At 40.6% G+C, this 17,720-nt stretch overlaps 1 long non-coding RNA gene across 1 annotated transcript; it reads right to left on the minus strand.

Annotated features, from left to right (window-relative positions):
* Positions 1-524: 524 nt before the first annotated feature.
* LOC134329165 (uncharacterized) lies at positions 525-13,057 on the minus strand. Its single transcript, XR_010014819.1, has 3 exons — positions 12,979-13,057; positions 12,761-12,848; positions 525-707 (listed from the first exon to the last, which is right to left on the minus strand). It is a non-coding gene; the product is annotated as an uncharacterized LOC134329165 (long non-coding RNA).
* Positions 13,058-17,720: the final 4,663 nt, after the last annotated feature.

Consider the following 17,720-nt stretch of genomic DNA (forward strand, 5'->3'; position numbering starts at 1 on the left):
GTCTCAGTGCTGCAGCATAACAGTGGTGATGGTGTACATTTAAATTTCACCATTTGTTTATTTTTCAATATTTTACTTAAATGATTTTATCCCCCCCACACACACACACCTAATTTATAAAAAAATGTCCCTCTTTGATTTTAGTGTTTATTATTTCTTTTATTTGTGCTGTTAGTGATAATTACTGTAACCTTACACAACATGTATATCAAAAACATTTACACCAATAATTTTTAGTCAAAGAATAAATAATGAATGATTAGAAACAGCTGCTGAAGAAACACTTTTTAACTTTTTCAAATGCTCCAATCAGTGTTATGAAGGCGGCAGAGAGGAGATGGCTCCATCTGGCCACACTTTAACTCTTTTCACACGTTTGCTGAGCGGCACACACACACACACACACACCTGGAACAAAGAAAGGTGATCAGACCTAATCATCAGATCCTCTAGATTGGCAGATCAATGACTTTTAGTTACAGTTGAGTCTGTAAACCTTGATTTATTTACATGAATGCACAGACCTCCTCCTCGATTCCTACCGGAGTTTACTGCCACTCTGTTCACTCTGAACATGCTTCGAACATCCAGCTCCACCGCGCTGTTACAGTTTAACCACGTCTGAATCATGATGTTACACTCCACCATTCACCCACGTGTTGTGGTGCACAGTCGCAGCTCATCCATTTTGTTTGCCAGAGGTTGTACTAAAAAGTAATTAAGGGAGACGAGACTAGACACAAGTATTGGTCACTACATGGTACTAAGTAGGTAAGTGGTAGGTCAGGAAGATGACATTTATGTGTAATACAGTCACAGTAGTACAATTCAGTAGTTATATGTATTTAAGTTGTCCAGCGAACAACTGTGTTGATCGTGTGTGTGGTCGTGGGCTGTGCAAGTGCATGTGTACAAGAGTGTCTATTCTGTGTGCATGTGGGTGTGAGTGAGTGTATGCAAGTGTGTGTGTGTGTATACACCAGCATGAGCATACACCAGCATGCTCAGATTCTGACACAATCATATATATATATATATATATATATATATATATATATATATATATATATGATTGTGTCAGAATCTGAGCATGCTGGTGTATGTATGCCTATGTGCAAGTGTTTGTGGATTTATGTGTGTGTTTGTGAGTGTGCTTATGTTAGTGTATGTGCATGTAAGTTTGTGTATAAGGGTGTGTGTGTGTGTATGTTTACAGTGTATCACAAAAGTGAGTACACCCCTTACATTTCTGCAAATATTTCATTATATCTTTTCATGGGACAACACTATAGACATGAAACTTGGATATTACTTAGAGTAGTCAGTGTACAGCTTGTATAGCAGTGTAGATTTACTGTCTTCTGAAAATAACTCAACACACAGCCATTAATGTCTAAATAGCTGGCAACATAAGTGAGTACACCCCACAGTGAACATGTCCAAATTGTGCCCAAATGTGTCGTTGTCCCTCCCTGGTGTCATGTGTCAAGGTCCCAGGTGTAAATGGGGAGCAGGGCTGTTAAATTTGGTGTTTTGGGTACAATTCTCTCATACTGGCCACTGGATATTCAACATGGCACCTCATGGCAAAGAACTCTCTGAGGATGTGAGAAATAGAATTGTTGCTCTCCACAAAGATGGCCTGGGCTATAAGAAGATTGCTAACACCCTGAAACTGAGCTACAGCATGGTGGCCAAGGTCATACAGCGGTTTTCCAGGACAGGTTCCACTCGGAACAGGCTTCGCCAGGGTCGACCAAAGAAGTTGAGTCCACGTGTTCGGCGTCATATCCAGAGGTTGGCTTTAAAAAATAGACACATGAGTGCTGCCAGCATTGCTGCAGAGGTTGAAGACGTGGGAGGTCAGCCTGTCAGTGCTCAGACCATACGCCGCACACTGCATCAACTCGGTCTGCATGGTCGTCATCCCAGAAGGAAGCTGACGCACAAGAAAGCCCGCAAACAGTTTGCTGAAGACAAGCAGTCCAAGAACATGGATTACTGGAATGCCCTGTGGTCTGACGAGACCAAGATAAACTTGTTTGGCTCAGATGGTGTCCAGCATGTGTGGCGGCGCCCTGGTGAGAAGTACCAAGACAACTGTATCTTGCCTACAGTCAAGCATGGTGGTGGTAGCATCATGGTCTTGGGCTGCATGAGTGTTGCTGGCACTGGGGAGCTGCAGTTCATTGAGGGAAACATGAATTCCAACATGTACTGTGACATTCTGAAACAGAGCATGATCCCCTCCCTTCGAAAACTGGGCCTCATGGCAGTTTTCCAACAGGATAATGACCCCAAACACAACCTCCAAGATGACAACTGCCTTGCTGAGGAAGCTGAAGGTAAAGGTGATGGACTAAACCCAATTGAGCACCTGTGGCGCATCCTCAAGTGGAAGGTGGAGGAGTTCAAGGTGTCTAACATCCACCAGCTCCGTGATGTCATCATGGAGGAGTGGTAGAGGATTCCAGTAGCAACCTGTGCAGCTCTGGTGAATTCCATGCCCAGGAGGGTTAAGGCAGTGCTGGATAATAATGGTGGTCACACAAAATATTGACACTTTGGGCACAATTTGGACATGTTCACTGTGGGGTGTACTCACTTATGTTGCCAGCCATTTAGACATTAATGGCTGTGTTTTGAGTTATTTTCAGAAGACAGTAAATCTACACTGCTATACAAGCTGTACACTGACTACTCTAAGTTATATCCAAGTTTTATTTCTATAGTGTTGTCCCATGAAAAGATATAATAAAATATTTGCAGAAATGTGAGGGGTGTACTCACTTTTGTGATACACTGTATGCAGCGGCACACAGTCGTGGGTGAACAGGTAGAAAAGCAGTGGACTTAACACACAGCCCTGTGGAACACCAGTACTCAGAGACAGGCTAGAGGACACCTGACTACCTAACCTTACAGACTGGGGTCTGTTTGTTAGAAAGTTCAAGACCCAGTTACACATAGGGGTGCTGATTCCCAGGTCACTGAGTTTGGCTACCAGTTTGGCTGGGAAAACCGTATTGAAGGCGGAACCGAAGTCAATAAACAGCATCCGTATGTAAGTGTCATTATTGTCCAGATGGGTGAGGGTGGAGTGAAGGGCAGTGGAAATGGCATCCTCTGTTGATCTGTTTGTACAGTAGACAAACTGGTAGGGATCCAGTGCTGGTGGAAGTGCCGCTTTCAGATGGCAGAGAACCAGTTTCTCAAAGCACTTCATTGCGATAGGTGTGAGTGCTACCGGTCTGAAGTCCTTCAGGCAAGCTGCAGTAGTACACTTTGGCACCGGAATGATGATCGATGTTCTCCAGCACGTAGGAACAGTAGCCTGGGCCAGTGACAGGTTGTAGATGTTAGTAAAGACCTGGGCTAACTGTTCAGCACATGCTCTCAGGACACGTCCAGGGATGCCGTCAGCCTTCCTCGCATTTACTTTACTTAGTACTGAACACACCTCAGCTGTAGAGAGTGTAAGGAGGCTGCAGTCCTCAGGTGGTCGACTCTGTGTGGTGTGAAGTCCATTGAAGTTAAAGCGAGCGTAGAACCTGTTAAGCTCATCTGGGAGGGACGCACTGTTGGATGGAGAGGTTGGATGTGATGGTTTGTATCTGGTGAGTGTCTGAATGCCCTTCCATATACGATGGGGGTCAGAGTTGTGAAAGTGCTCCTCAACAGACAGTTTGTAGGTGTGTTTGGCTCTTCTGATGCCCCTTTTCAGATTTGCCCTGGCTGAGCTGTAGGCCTCAGTGTCACCCGACCTGAATGCAGCGTCCCATGCTTTGAGCAGAAGTCGAACCTCGGCATTCATTCAGGGCTTCTGGTTGGGGAAGATTTTCACATGCTTGACAGAGGTGACATTATCAATACACGTGTTGATGTAGTTTATTACAGATGATGTGTATGTGTCCAAGTCTATGTCCATGGAGGCTTCAGACGAAAATATGCTCCAATCAGTGTTATGGAACTGATGCTGTAGGGAGGAGATGGCTCTGTCTGGCCACACTTTAACTGCCCTTGTTGTGGTTTTCACACATTTGATGAGTGGCACATACCTGGGGAGCAGGAACAATGAAAGGTGATCAGACTGTCCCAGGTGGGGGAGGGGGGTGGCTTTGTATGCCACTGCAATGTTTGAATACACACGGTCCAGGGTGTTCTTTCCTCTAGTGGAAAAGGAGACATTCTGATGGAATTTTGGTAGAACAGTCCTCAGGTTGGTGTGATTAAAATCCCCCGCAATTATAAAAAACTCCGTCTGGGTGTGCAGTTTGTTGTTTGCTGACTGCTGTACTCAGTTCTTCCAAAGCTAACTTGGCGTTGGCATCAGGTGGAATGTAAACTGCAGTAACAACAACAGTTTAGAACTCTCTCGGTAGATAAAAAGGTCTGCACTTAATCATCAGATACTCCACGTTCACAGAGCAGTGACTTTCAGTAACAATGGAGTCTGTACACCACGATTTGTTAACATAACTGCACAGACCCCCTCCTTTACTCTTACCGGAGTTTGCTGCCACTCTGTCCGCTCTGAACATGCTACGTTCATCCAGCTCCACAGCGCTGATGGGGATGTTGCAATTCAGCCACGTCTCCATCAGAATCATGATGTTACATTCCATGATTCACTTGTGTGTTATAGTCCAGAGTCGCAGCTCATCCATTTTGTTAGACAGAGATCGTACATTGGTGAGAAAAATGCTGGGAACCGGTGTACAATGCAAGTACAGTGGGGTCAAAAAGTATTTAGTCAGACACTGATTGTGCAGGTTCTCCTTCTTAGAGAGATGAGAGAGGTCTGTAATTTTCATCATAGGTACACTTCAAGTATGAGAGACAAAATGAGAAAAAAAAATCCAGGAAATCTTTTTTTGTAGGATCTTTTAAGAATTTATTTGTAAATTATGGTGGAAAATAAGTATTTGGTCACCCACAAACAAGCAAGATTTCTGGCTCTCACAGACCTGTAACTTCTTCTTTAAGAAGCTCTTCTGTCCTCTACTCATTACCTGTATTAATGGCACCTGTTTGGCTGGGAAGAGTGAATCTACAATAGGCAAGCAGGTTGGTGTGAATAAATCAACTGTGGGAGCAATTGTAAGAAAATGGAAGACATACAAGACCATTGATAATCTCCCTTGGGGTCAAGATCTCATCCCGTGGGGTCAAAATGATCATGAGAATGGTGAGCAAAAATCCCAGAACTACACGGAGGGACCTAATGAATGACCTGCAGAGAGCTGGGACCAAAGTAACAAAGGCTACCATCAGTAACACACTACGCCGAGAGGGACTCAAATCCTGCAGTGCCAGGTGTGTCCCCCTGCTTAAGCCAGTACATGTCCAGGCCCGTCTGAAGTTTGCCAGAGAGCATATGGATGATCTAGAAGAGGATTGGGAGAATATCATGTGGTCAGATGAAACCAAAATGGAACTTTTTGGTAAAAACTCAACTCGTCGTGTTTGGAGGAAGAAGAAGAACCCAAGAACACCATACCTACTGTGAAGCATGGGGGTGGAAACATCATGCTTTGGGGCTGTTTTTCTGCAAAGGGGACAGGACGCCTGATCCGTGTTAAGGGAAGAATGAACGGGGCCATGTATCGTGAGATTTTAAGCCAAAACCTCCTTCCATCAGTGAGAGCATTGAAGATGGAACGTGGCTGGGTCTTCCAGCATGACAATGATCCCAAACACACGGCTCGGCCAACAAAGGAGTGGCTCCGTAAAAAGCATTTCAAGGTCCTGGAGTGGCCTAGCCAGTCTCCAGACCTCAACCCCATAGAAAATTTGTGGAGTCCGTGTTGCCCAGCGACAGCCCCAAAACATCACTGCTCTAGAGGAGATCTGCATGGAGGAATGGGCCAAAATACCAGCTACAGTGTGTGCAAACCTGGTGAAGACTTACAGGAAACGTTTCACCTCTGTCATTGCCAACAAAGGTTATGTTACAAAGTATTGAGTTGAACTTTTGTTATTGACCAAATACTTATTTTCCACCATAATTTACAAATAAATTCTTTAAAAATCCTACAATGTGATTTCCTGGATTTTTTTTTCTCAGTTGAAGTGTACCTATAATGAAAATTACAGACCTCTCTCATCTTTCTAAGTAGGAGAACCTGCACAATCAGTGGCTGACTAAATACTTTTAGCCCCACTGTATGTATCTCTGCAGACTGGAGAACCTGAGTAGGAGGAGCTTATACCGCAAGTGGGAGGATACCCGCAAATAGGAGGGGCTTATACAAAAATGGGTGGATATCAGCGAAAGAACGTCTTTGCAAGACAGGGTCCTAAAGAAGTAGTATTCAATGAATTTCCGGTCTTAACCCACTATTTAATATGCAACTTTGACATCAGAAACATAATAAAAATACAATTAAAATAGTATATGTTACCTGTTATTGTTCAAATATCATTGTCAGGTACAGGTTACAGGTACAAGTTAAATAAAATGCATTTACATTCTGATTTTGGATAAGAGGTATTACTAAACAATATTAGTAATTCTATAGTAGAAGCATAACATTATAACCCCCTTCTTGTAAATCTAACACCCAAATAATTAACCTTTAAGAGGTCCTTAATATTCTAACACATTTGTCCCTAAGGACATAAAATTGCCTCTTCCCAAAACTGCTGTAAAAATATATATAGGGCAAGAGAGAGAGAGAGAGAAAGAGAGAGCAAGTAGGATAAATTACTATTCCTGCAGCAGCTGGAAGATAGAAGATGCCCTCTCTTTTTGATGTGTGGGGCATTTCTCCCACCTTGTGCGGTGTTTCATGCTTAGGAGCAGCACATCCCTGCCCAGTCAAGGACTAAGAGACCAGTGTGTGAGTCTTCATAAAAGCAAAGGTGGAGGAGAAGAGCGCTCTTGCCTGGAGCAACTGAGGGGAAGCTCAGGCTTGTGTCAGTGAATTGTGCCAAACAGGGCCAGTTTCCATCTGAGCAGCTCCTCTGCCAGTGCAAAGGAGGTGAGAAAATTGTCACAGGTAATGATGTGTCCCTGGAGCCCTTCTGTCATCTACAGGACCACCCTCATCTCCTCCAGAGGCTAAGGATTAATTTATCCAGGCGGTGGCATAGTGTGTAGATCCCAGGATTAAACCTGGCTTCTGGGATGTAATGGAGCGCCTCGGTGTTTGAGGGAGACCAAAATATTTTGCCATTTTTTGAAGTTCATTTTTGCCGCTGCTTCGTCCATGTCCTCTCTGCTGTCATCTTCAGATAAGTTGGACTCAGAGTGCATGATCAATCCCAGCACCTCCTGGGTGCTGTAAGGACTTGTCATCTCCAAAATGACCACTCCTGCACTACTGCTAATACTTATACCTATGGCTGCAGTACACCTACATAAACAACCTGAGCGAGCCCAAACAAAGTCCTATTTTGTTTTAGTTCTCTCTACTCATCGTTTTTATTATTGAATTAGTTTATAATGCAGAGTGTGGTCTTCAAAGAGAAAAGATTTAAAAAGTTGGACACACACCAACATCAATAGTGATACACTTTTCAAGACACTTTTTCACACACACACACACACACACACACACACACACACACACACACACACACACACACACACACACACACACACACACACACACACACACACACTATTATCCAACATCAATAGTGACACACTTATCAAGGCACCCTTTTAGAAAACAGTAAAAATTGTGAAATTTTGCTGCATGCTTTTAAAGGGAAAAAGTAGTGCCAACTGTTAGAAAAATATATAAATTCAAAATTGAAAGCTTTGGTTAAAATGAAATTTTAACCTAAATGAAAGCATTAGTTTATGTTTAGATAAATGTGGGTTAAAAAATAGCATTTTCAGTGGTTTTCAATGGGACATTTTTGTCCTTAGGAACTTTGGAGTTGTACCACCCACTTGTTGTATAAGCCCCTCCCACTTGCAGGTATCCTCCCACTTGCGGTATTAGCCCCTCCTACTTGCGGCTGGCTCCGGTCTGCAGAGATACCCTTCTCGTACGATGCGGGTTTAGCGTTAGCTTAGCCCATAGCCCTCCGTGTTTTCCTCGCCTTTGTTTACGTTCTTTGCGCTTGCGCTGGCTTCGTTCAGCTGAGTGAGTCAATTCCGTAGTCCACGATGATCCAGAGATTTCCAGAGGAAGTTGCAGATCAAATTTACCGTTTAAGTTATTTAAACCAATATTAATCAGTGTCTGCCGGCTATATGAGATGCTCGCCTGGCAGTATGGAACGCAAAAACTAAAAAACAGTAGACTAATAACTACTAATATGCAAAGTCTGGAGAGACACTGAGCCTCGCATTGTGCACGCACCGCCATCTTGGTCTGTGTAGATGTCGTCGTGTGATTGATGCTAAATGATTTACTAGCTTACAAAGATCTTGGATTCCACCTACTGGTGCAGGGTGACGTCTTTCATTTCTCTGATTGATCTATTTTTTTTCTCTTCAGGTTGTGGAATTGTGATCTAACAGAGAAAAGTTGTGAAGTTCTGTCCTCAGTTCTCAGTTTAAACTCCTCCAGTCTGAAACATCTGAACCTGGATAAAAATGATCTGAAGGATTCAGGAGTGAAGTTGCTCTCTGCTGGACTGGAGAATCTACACTGTAAACTGGAGAAACTGGGGTAAGATGTTCATGTTCACACTGTAGATACAGAAGATCATTCATACAGAAACTGTTATTGATGTGTGTAGGAGGTTGATATTTTACTCTTTTTCCCCACACAAGATAAAACACTTAATCATTAATATAATAAAATAGTTTTACATGTTGAAGATTTCTCAGTGATGTTGTCTGATTGTGGATCTGAATGGAGGAGGAGGTGGGACAAGATGATGTATGATTTTTATTAAATGATTTTCTTCTGCAGGTTGAGGAGCTGCAGTATTACAGATGAAGGTTTTACTGCTCTGGCTTTAGTTCTGAAATCAAATCCATCATCACGTCTGAGAGAACTGTATCTGAATGACAATCATGCAAAAAAATCAGGAGTAAAACTGCTCAAGGATCTACAGATGGACCCACAATGTAACCTAAAAAAATTAAGGTAAGCTACTGTTGCTTTATACACAGTCACACCTAAACACACACACACTTAGACACACACACAAACACTACATACACATACATGCATTTGTATTGTGGAATCAGAACTGCTCATTAGCAGAACTTCATCTGTATCAGGGTTCTTCAGTGAACAATGAATCATGTAAAATGTTGTATTATTGTTTCAGCTGGTGTGTGTGTGTGTGTGCTGGTGTTTATATTGATTCTGATTGTGTCGAGTCTGATAGGTGACTAAAAAACCTGATCATGTTTGTTCTACAGCATTTGATACTAATGCATTGAATTATGAGATGAAGAGCAGTGAAGATAAACACCATCTACTATTTTCACACGAATTCTACGTGGTGATGCTTTGTTCAGCTTCTTCCTGCTCAAATCTGTAAACATGATTTTTGTCAGTTTGTTGTCTAAGCAGTTAAGGGGTTAAGGGCCTTTCTCAGAGGCCCAACAGTGGCAACCTGGCATTAAAGCAATAAACTACAGTAATGATTAAAGCAATAAACTACAATAGATTAAAATGATGATAAACAAAATGTGATTCTTATTATGTTAAATATAGTAGCTGATCATAATGTAAATTTTAGATAAAAAAGACAGTAATTGTAGTAGCTCTGTTAAAAACTAATAATAATATTAAAAATATCACTAATACATTATAAGTGGTATTTTGAATAAACCTTGTGTTCATCTTACCTTTAATGATTGGAACTACTGTATCATTATGTTTTGGGAATATTTTGTGTGATGATTATATTCTTAATCACTTTTATCTTCCTGCAGTAATGTAGTGCAGTGAAAAAATATTTATTTCAGTTTTCTCACTTGTACTGTATGTATCAGACCATAAAACACATTTTAATATTAAAGACGAAATAAACACAAAATGTTTTAAACAATGGTTTCATTTATTGAAAGAAAAATTATGTGTGTGGCCCTATAAGGAAAAGTAACCGCACCCTTAGCTACTAAATCTAAAAATCACCTAAATAGAACCTGTCTGGTAATGTGAAGCAGCACATAATCTAACGTTTTACAAATAGTCGAACACAGATGTGAAATAAAGTTATTAAAATCTACCAGTTTAAAAACAATTACAAAGCCATTGCTAAAGCTTTGGAACTCAAACCACAGTAAGATCCATTATCAACAAATGGAAAAAAGTAGTGAACCCTCCTAGGAGTGGCCAATTTACTAAAAACTTCTTGAAGAACACATTGATGACTCTTCTAGGAGGGGACAAAGGAACCCAGAAGAAAATCTAAAGATCTGCAGGCCTCAGTTAAGGTCGATGTACACAGTTCCACCAAAATAAAGACACTGGACAAGGAAACTAAAAAGAACACAAAGGCTCGTCTCTCATTTGCCAAAATAACTTAATCTAGACGACCCTCAAAATGATTTATTAATTTTGATGGAACCATTAATTCTGCTTTCTTGCTATCAAAAACGTTATAGCACAGTTAGGTGTGTTTTCTAACTAATATGTTAAGTAAATAATCAGACATTATTAAAAGTGCATTAAAATGTGCAGGAAATGCCATTGTTAAACTAGTTTCCAGTATACCATTTTGTTGTGACTTATTTTCAGTTGATCAACAATAAAATTTGACCAGAGGTGCACAAACTTTTGTAGAAGACTGTATGAGTGGAAAGCAGGTATTTTTGACAGAACTTGACACGGAATGAAAGTTAAGATTGTGGTAATAAAGTGGCAACTGCACATGAAAAATGTCTGAATCAGTATGTTTAACTGTTAAACACTAAAATCTTCTCTAGTGTAGATTCTGATTGTACTTACGACTTTGAACTCAGAAAGTGGGAGATTTGGAGTAGCAGTTGAACGCGACACTGAACTTGAATCGGTTAAAGCAGTGGTGTCCATCTTTTTTTCTATGAGGGCCAGACTGAATAATGTGAAAGTGCTCGAGGGCCAACAGTCCCTGATGACATTATTTTAAACAATAAAATATACAGTGTCATCAGAAAGTATTCACACCCCTTCACTTTTTCCACATTTTGTTACATTACAGACATATTTGTAAATCGATTTGAGTATATATTTTTTTAATCTACATAAAATAGCCTATAATGACAAAGTGAAAACATGTTTTCAGACATTTTTGTAAATGTATTGAAAATATACATAAGTATTCACACCCATGGCTTAATATTTTGTTGAAGCACCTTTGGCAGCAATCACAGCCTCAAGTCTTCTTGGGTATGTCTGTATAAGCTTGGCACACCTGTTTTTGGGCATTTTCTCCCATTTTTCTCTGCAGATCCTCTCAAGCTCAGTCAGGTTGGATGGGCAGCATCTGTAGACAGCCATTTTTAGGTCTTTCCAGAGATGTTCAATTGGATTCAAGTCCGGGCTCTGGCTGGGCCACTCAAGGACATTCACAGACTGCTCCTGAAGCCACTTCTTTGTTGTCTTGGCTGTGTGCTTTGGGTCATTGTCGTGTTGGAAGATGAATCGTCGCCCTAGTCTGAGTTCCAGAGCACTCTGGAGCAGGTTTTCTTGAAGAATCTCTCTATATTTGGCTGCTGTCATCTTACCCTCTATGCGGACTAGTCGCCCAGTTCCTGGCGCAGAAAAACATCCTCACAGCATGATGCTGCCACCACCATGCTTGACAGTAGGGATGGTGTTAGCCAGGCGATGAGCAGTGCCTGTTTTTCCCCAGACATGACACTTGTAGTTCAGGCCAAAAAGTTCTAGTTTGGTTTCATCAGACCAGAGAATTTTGATTCTCTGCTTTTTGGCAAACTCCAAGCGGGCTGCCATGTGCCTTTTAGTGAGGAGTGACTTCCATCTGGCCACTCTACCATTAAGGCCTGATTGGTGGAGTGTGTTAGCAATGGTTGACCTACTGGATGGTTGTCCTATCGCCACAAGAGAACACTGGAGCTCTGCCTTAGTGACCATTGGGTTCTTGGTCACCTCTCTGACCAAGGTCCTTCTTCCCCTATTACTCAGTTTGGTTGGGCAGCCAGATCTAGGGAGGGTTCTGGTGGTTCCAAACTTCTTCAATTTCCGAATAATGGAGACCACAGTGCTTTTTGGGTCCTTCAATGCTGCAGAAATTTTTTTGTATCCTTCCCCAGATTTGTGCCTTGACACAATACGGTCTTGGAGGTGTAAAGACAATTCCTTTGACTTCATTGCTTGCTGTTTCTGCTCTGATATGCACCGTCAACTGTGAGACCTTTTATAGACAAGTGTGTGCCATTCCAAATTATGTTCAATCAACTGAATTTACCACAGGTGGTCTCTAATCAAGTTGTAGAAGCATCTCAAGGATGATCAGTGTAAACTGGATGCACCTGAGCTAAATTTTAAGCGTCATAGCAAAGGGTGTGAATTATGTTTAAATGTTTACATTTTTAAAAGATTTACAAAAATGTCTGAAAACATGTTTTCACTTTGTCATTATGGGCTATTTCGTGTAGATTTTTTAAAAGAAAACTATACTCAAATCGGATTTCGAATATGTCTGTAACGTAACAAAATGTGGAATAAGTGAAGGCACTGTATATGTGTGTGTGTAAAATCTGTGAAGGGGGGCCCAATTTCTTTTTTTTTTGCACTGGGGTTCATGAGCTCCTAGTTACACCACTGAGCTAACACCTTTTTCCCAAAGCTTAATACTACACATAGGTGGTTTGTTTGTCTCGTCTTGTTCTAACCTGTCTTGTGTAATCCTGTCGTGTCTTGTTCTCCTTAAGCACTGTTATACATCTCTGCATGTGTCCGAACCGTCTTGTCTCATCATAGCTCATATTGTTACACAGCAATTAAAACTATTAGTTTAATCAATGTATTAAAGCAAAAAAAAAAAAAAAGCTTTGACACAGATCAGTAATAATCTTAATCATTATTTTAACTGAGAAATAAATTTACTCACCTTCTGACTACTTTCCTCAGCTTCTCAGAGAGATTTGTTTTAACGCTTTAGTTTTTTCCTACAGATTGATGCTTTTAAGCTGCTCTTACATGTAGAGAAACACTGAAGCACAACAGAATTCTTCTTTATGAAGTGTAGATTTATAACATTCACACATTACATCAGTGAATTCAGTTTCTTACTGTGATTTTCCCCTGAACAACTGTATATTCCTGCAAACGGGCTTTCTCTTTCACTTGAAACGGATTGTACTTGTTTATTCAGCAGAGGAGGAGAAGAGTGGAGCTACAGTGTAGGTACACACCTGAGTTAAAGTTATTCAAGTTTTTACACCAAATGCCCTTCCTGACCCTCCTTATTTATCCAGGATAGTTAAGACATAGTCAGTTATGTCTGTGTTGACACTCAACTGACTCACCGCTGTCACAGTTATCTTAGTCACAGCATTGTGTAGCACAAAATCTAGTGGCTTTTACTTTCTACTGAGACAAGGTTCTGTATGTAATTTCATAGGCATTATATATGTGATGTCAGCAGGTCAGGTGACAAAATTTTTATGAATATAAATAAATAAATAAGTGGTTGCCACTACTTATTTACTAGTAGGTAAAATGCAGAGTATACATCATGTTAATGAGTTTACAGTCAGTGGTCTAGTAACTGGAGGGTCCCTGGTTCAAGCACCACCACTGTAAGGTTGTGACTGTTGGGCCCTTGAGCAAGGCCCTAAACCCTCAATTGCTTAGATTCATGGTATTCATCACAAGTTTGTAAGTTGCTTTAGATAAAAGCGCAGTATTTGACCTGCCAACAGTTACATTCAGAAATACTCAATTTGTTCATGCTAATTCACTTAGCCCTGTTATAAGGCAAGGCAAGGCAAGTTTATTTGTATAGCACCTTTCATACATACTGGCAATTCAAAGTGCTTCACATAAGGAAAAAAAATTAATTAAAAGCATTAAAACATTCCTGAGATCTAGAATCTCAGAAAGACTTCTTGCAAACATTTAGTTACAATTAAGAGAATATGAAATTCAATCGAGAGATAAAAAATTAAGAACGTGAAAAATTAAAAGAAAATATTGTAAAATATACCCTACAATTTGGGAAATACGAAATTAAAACAAGAGAGATAAGCAATTAAAACATGAAAACTAAAAGAAAATATAGTAAAATATACATTACAATTTAGAATGTACACTACTCTATAAAAAGAATTATTAAGAGCATGAAAAACTAAAAGAAATATGATAAAATGAGGGTAATAGCAAAAATTTCGAGCTCAATCATAGGCACAAGAAAAAAGAAAAGTTTTTAACCTGGATTTAATGATTTCTACATTTGTGGAACATCTAATATCTCCTGGCAGTCTGTTCCAGTTATATGCAGCTAAATGCTGCTTCACCGTGTTTAGTTTAGACTCTGGGCTCAACTAGCTGACCTGAGTACATGGATCTAAGAGATCTACTGGGTTTATATTCTCTAAACATTTCTGAGATGTATTCTGGGCCTAACCCATTCAGTGATTTATAGACCAGTAGCAGCACTTTAAATTCTATTCTGTAACTAACCGGAAGCCAGTGTAGAGATTTTAGAACTGGAATGATGTGCTCAGTTCTCTTCGTCTTAGTTAAAACTCTAGCAGCAGCGTTCTGAATGAGCTGTAACTGTTTAATGGTCTTTTTGGGAAGTCCAGTTAAGAGACCATTACAATAGTCCACCCTACTGGAGATAAAAGCATGGATGAGCTTTTCTAGGTCTTGTTGGCACACTAGACCCTTGATTTTGGCTATATTTCTAAGATGGTAGAAGGTGATGGTTTTAATATGGCTGGTGAATGTGAGATCTGAGTCAATTAGAACGCCAAGATTTCGGACTTGGTCTTTGGTTTTTAGAGCCCGGGAACTGAGGTGTTCACTGACACTAATCCTCTTCTCTTTGCTGCCAAACATGACAATCTCTGTTTTGTCCTTATTTAACTGTAAAAAATTCTGGCTCATCCAGTTATTGATGTCCTCCAGACACTGACACAGTGAATCTATTGGGCTGTAATCATCTGGTGAGAGAGCCAGATATATCTGTGTGTCATCTGCGTAACTATGGTAATCAATGTTGTTAGCCTGTAGCATTTGGCCTAATGGCAGCATATAAAGATTGAACAGAAGAGGTCCGAGAACTGATCCCTGGGGGATTCCACATGTCATAGCTACCCTGTCAGATTCACAGCTGCCAATAGTGACGAAGTAACTCCGGTCTTCTAAATAAGAACTGAACCAATTAAGGACTGTTCCGGAAAGTCCAACCCAGTTTTCCAACCTGTCCAGCAGTATTCTATGATCTATAGTGTCAAAGGCTGCACTAAGATCCAGTAAAACCAGAACTGATATTTTACCTGAGTCAGTATTCAGTCGTAGATCATTTAACACTTTTATGAGAGCCGTTTCAGTGCTGTGGTGAGCTCGAAAGCCTGACTGAAATTTGTCAAAATAACCACTGCAATTCAAATAACTGCTGACTTGACTGTAAACAACTTTCTCAATGATCTTAGCTATGAAAGGAAGATTTGAGACCGGCCTGTAGCTGTTTAACACAGACGCATCCAGAGTTCTCTTTTTTAGGAGTGGCTTAATGGCAGCTGTTTTCAGTGACTCTGGGAAAACACCTGATGCTAGTGAGCCATTAACTATGTGTTGCAAATCAGTTTTTACAGAGTTAAAAATAGTTTTAAAAAATTCAGATGGCAGCATGTCGAGACAACATGTCGATGATTTAAGATGCTGAACTGTTTTCTCCAGAGTGTTTTGGTCTATTGTATTAAATTGTGACATAATAGTCATGTTATTTCTAGGTGTCTGTAGGGGCAGCATGGTTTCATCGTTTGACTGAGTGGCATTGATGGTCAGTCTAATAGTTTTGATTTTTTCACAGAAGAAATGAGCAAATTCATTACATTTCTCTGTGGACAGAAGTTCTGGCGTGATCCGTTTTGGAGGATTTGTAAGCTTGTCGACCACGTTGAATAGAGTGCGGGTGTTGTTGATGTTCCTGTTAATGATCTTAGAGAAGTGCAGCTGTCTAGCCCTGCATAACTCCGAGTTAAAACTACAAAGGCTTTGCTTATAGAGATCATAGTGGATTTGAAGTTTAGTTTTCCTCCACTTACGTTCAGCTCTCCTGCATTCTCTTTTCAGAGCTATTACCATCATTGTGTTACGCCATGGTGCTTTCTGTTTGCTCAATGTTTTCATGACTTTTACCAGGGCAACCACATCCATGACAGTCAATATTTTCACGTTAAAGTTATCCAGGAGTTCATCAACCGACTCTGCAATTAAAGTTGGTGATATAGCTATGGCCTCCATAAACTGAGAACTAGTACTTTCATTTATATTCCTTTTCTTAACAGAAACAGAGCTAGTTTGAGCATCTGGAGTGATCAGCATTTCAAAGAAGACACAAAAATGATCAGAGAGGGCCAAGTCCTTGACCATAACAGAAGAAATGTTAAGACCTTTAGAAATGACTAGATCCAGAGTGTGCCCTCGAGTATGTGTAGGCCCTTTCACATGTTGCAATAGACCAAACGTGTCAAAAAGTCCAAAAAGTTCTTTGGTGTTATTGTCCTTGTTATTATCTGAGTGGATGTTAAAATCCCCAGTTATGATGAAAAAGCTGTACTCAGTGGAGATAACTGACAGTAGTTCAGCAAGTTCATCTATAAAATATGCAGAGTATCTTGGAGGTTTATAAATGGTTAAAAATAAAATTTTGGGAGTACCTTTTAAAATAAAACAGAGGTATTCAAAAGACATAAAATTGCCAAGTACAGTCTCTTTGCACTGGAATACATCTTTAAATAAGGCAGCTACTCCTCCACCTTTCCTACCACTTCCACACACATTCATAGAACTGAAGTTTGCTGGTGCTGTTTCATTAAGAACAGTGGCACTGCTGCCTTCTGCTAACCATGTTTCAGTTAGAAACAGAAAATCTAAACTGTAGGATAGAATTACCCGCCACCACCAAGTTGCCACTGTTGGGTCCCTGAGCAAGGCCCTTAACCCTCAATTGCTCATTGTGTTCCGCTCACTGTGTAAGTCGCTTTGGATAAAAGCGTCTGCTAAATGCTGAAAATGTAAATGTAAATGTAAATTATGTCATTCACTAAAAAAGATTTGTTGGCTAGAGATCTAATATTAAGTAGAGCTAGCTTTAAAGGAACCACAGGAGCCCCTGGGGCAGCCCGAGGTTGTCGTGGTACAGGTAAGAGGTTAAACTGGTTGACTTGATATGCTGAATGCGTTCTATTCTTTCTATTTCTAATCAACACAGGAATAGAAAACATTTCAGACATACTGGGTCCAAGCTTACTCTCCAAACTGTTGTCAGTATCATATCTGCTATAGCAAGGACCCTGAACACATCACAACGTGTTATCATTGTTTTGTATTCTGAAGTCGCTATCAGTAGCACTCGCTAAACATTCTGAACTCTGTACAGCCAGAGTAGATGAAGTACAAGGCTGCTGCTGACGGTGCTGAAGTGGCCTCAGAGCACGGGGGGGAAGGGGTGCCCTGGGCTTTTTGGGTGAAACCTGTGGACTGGCTGAGATGGAGTGTGAGAATTTAGTCCCAACACACACCAGTTTCTCCATTTTCTCTGTAAAATCCATATGTGGAGGTGATGTTGTTGAGAGAGAGAAGTTGCAGGATGACTGTGATGTCTCTGCTGCTGACTGC

Source organism: Trichomycterus rosablanca, chromosome 15 (assembly GCF_030014385.1).
Source record: "Trichomycterus rosablanca isolate fTriRos1 chromosome 15, fTriRos1.hap1, whole genome shotgun sequence".
NCBI lineage: Eukaryota > Metazoa > Chordata > Actinopteri > Siluriformes > Trichomycteridae > Trichomycterus > Trichomycterus rosablanca.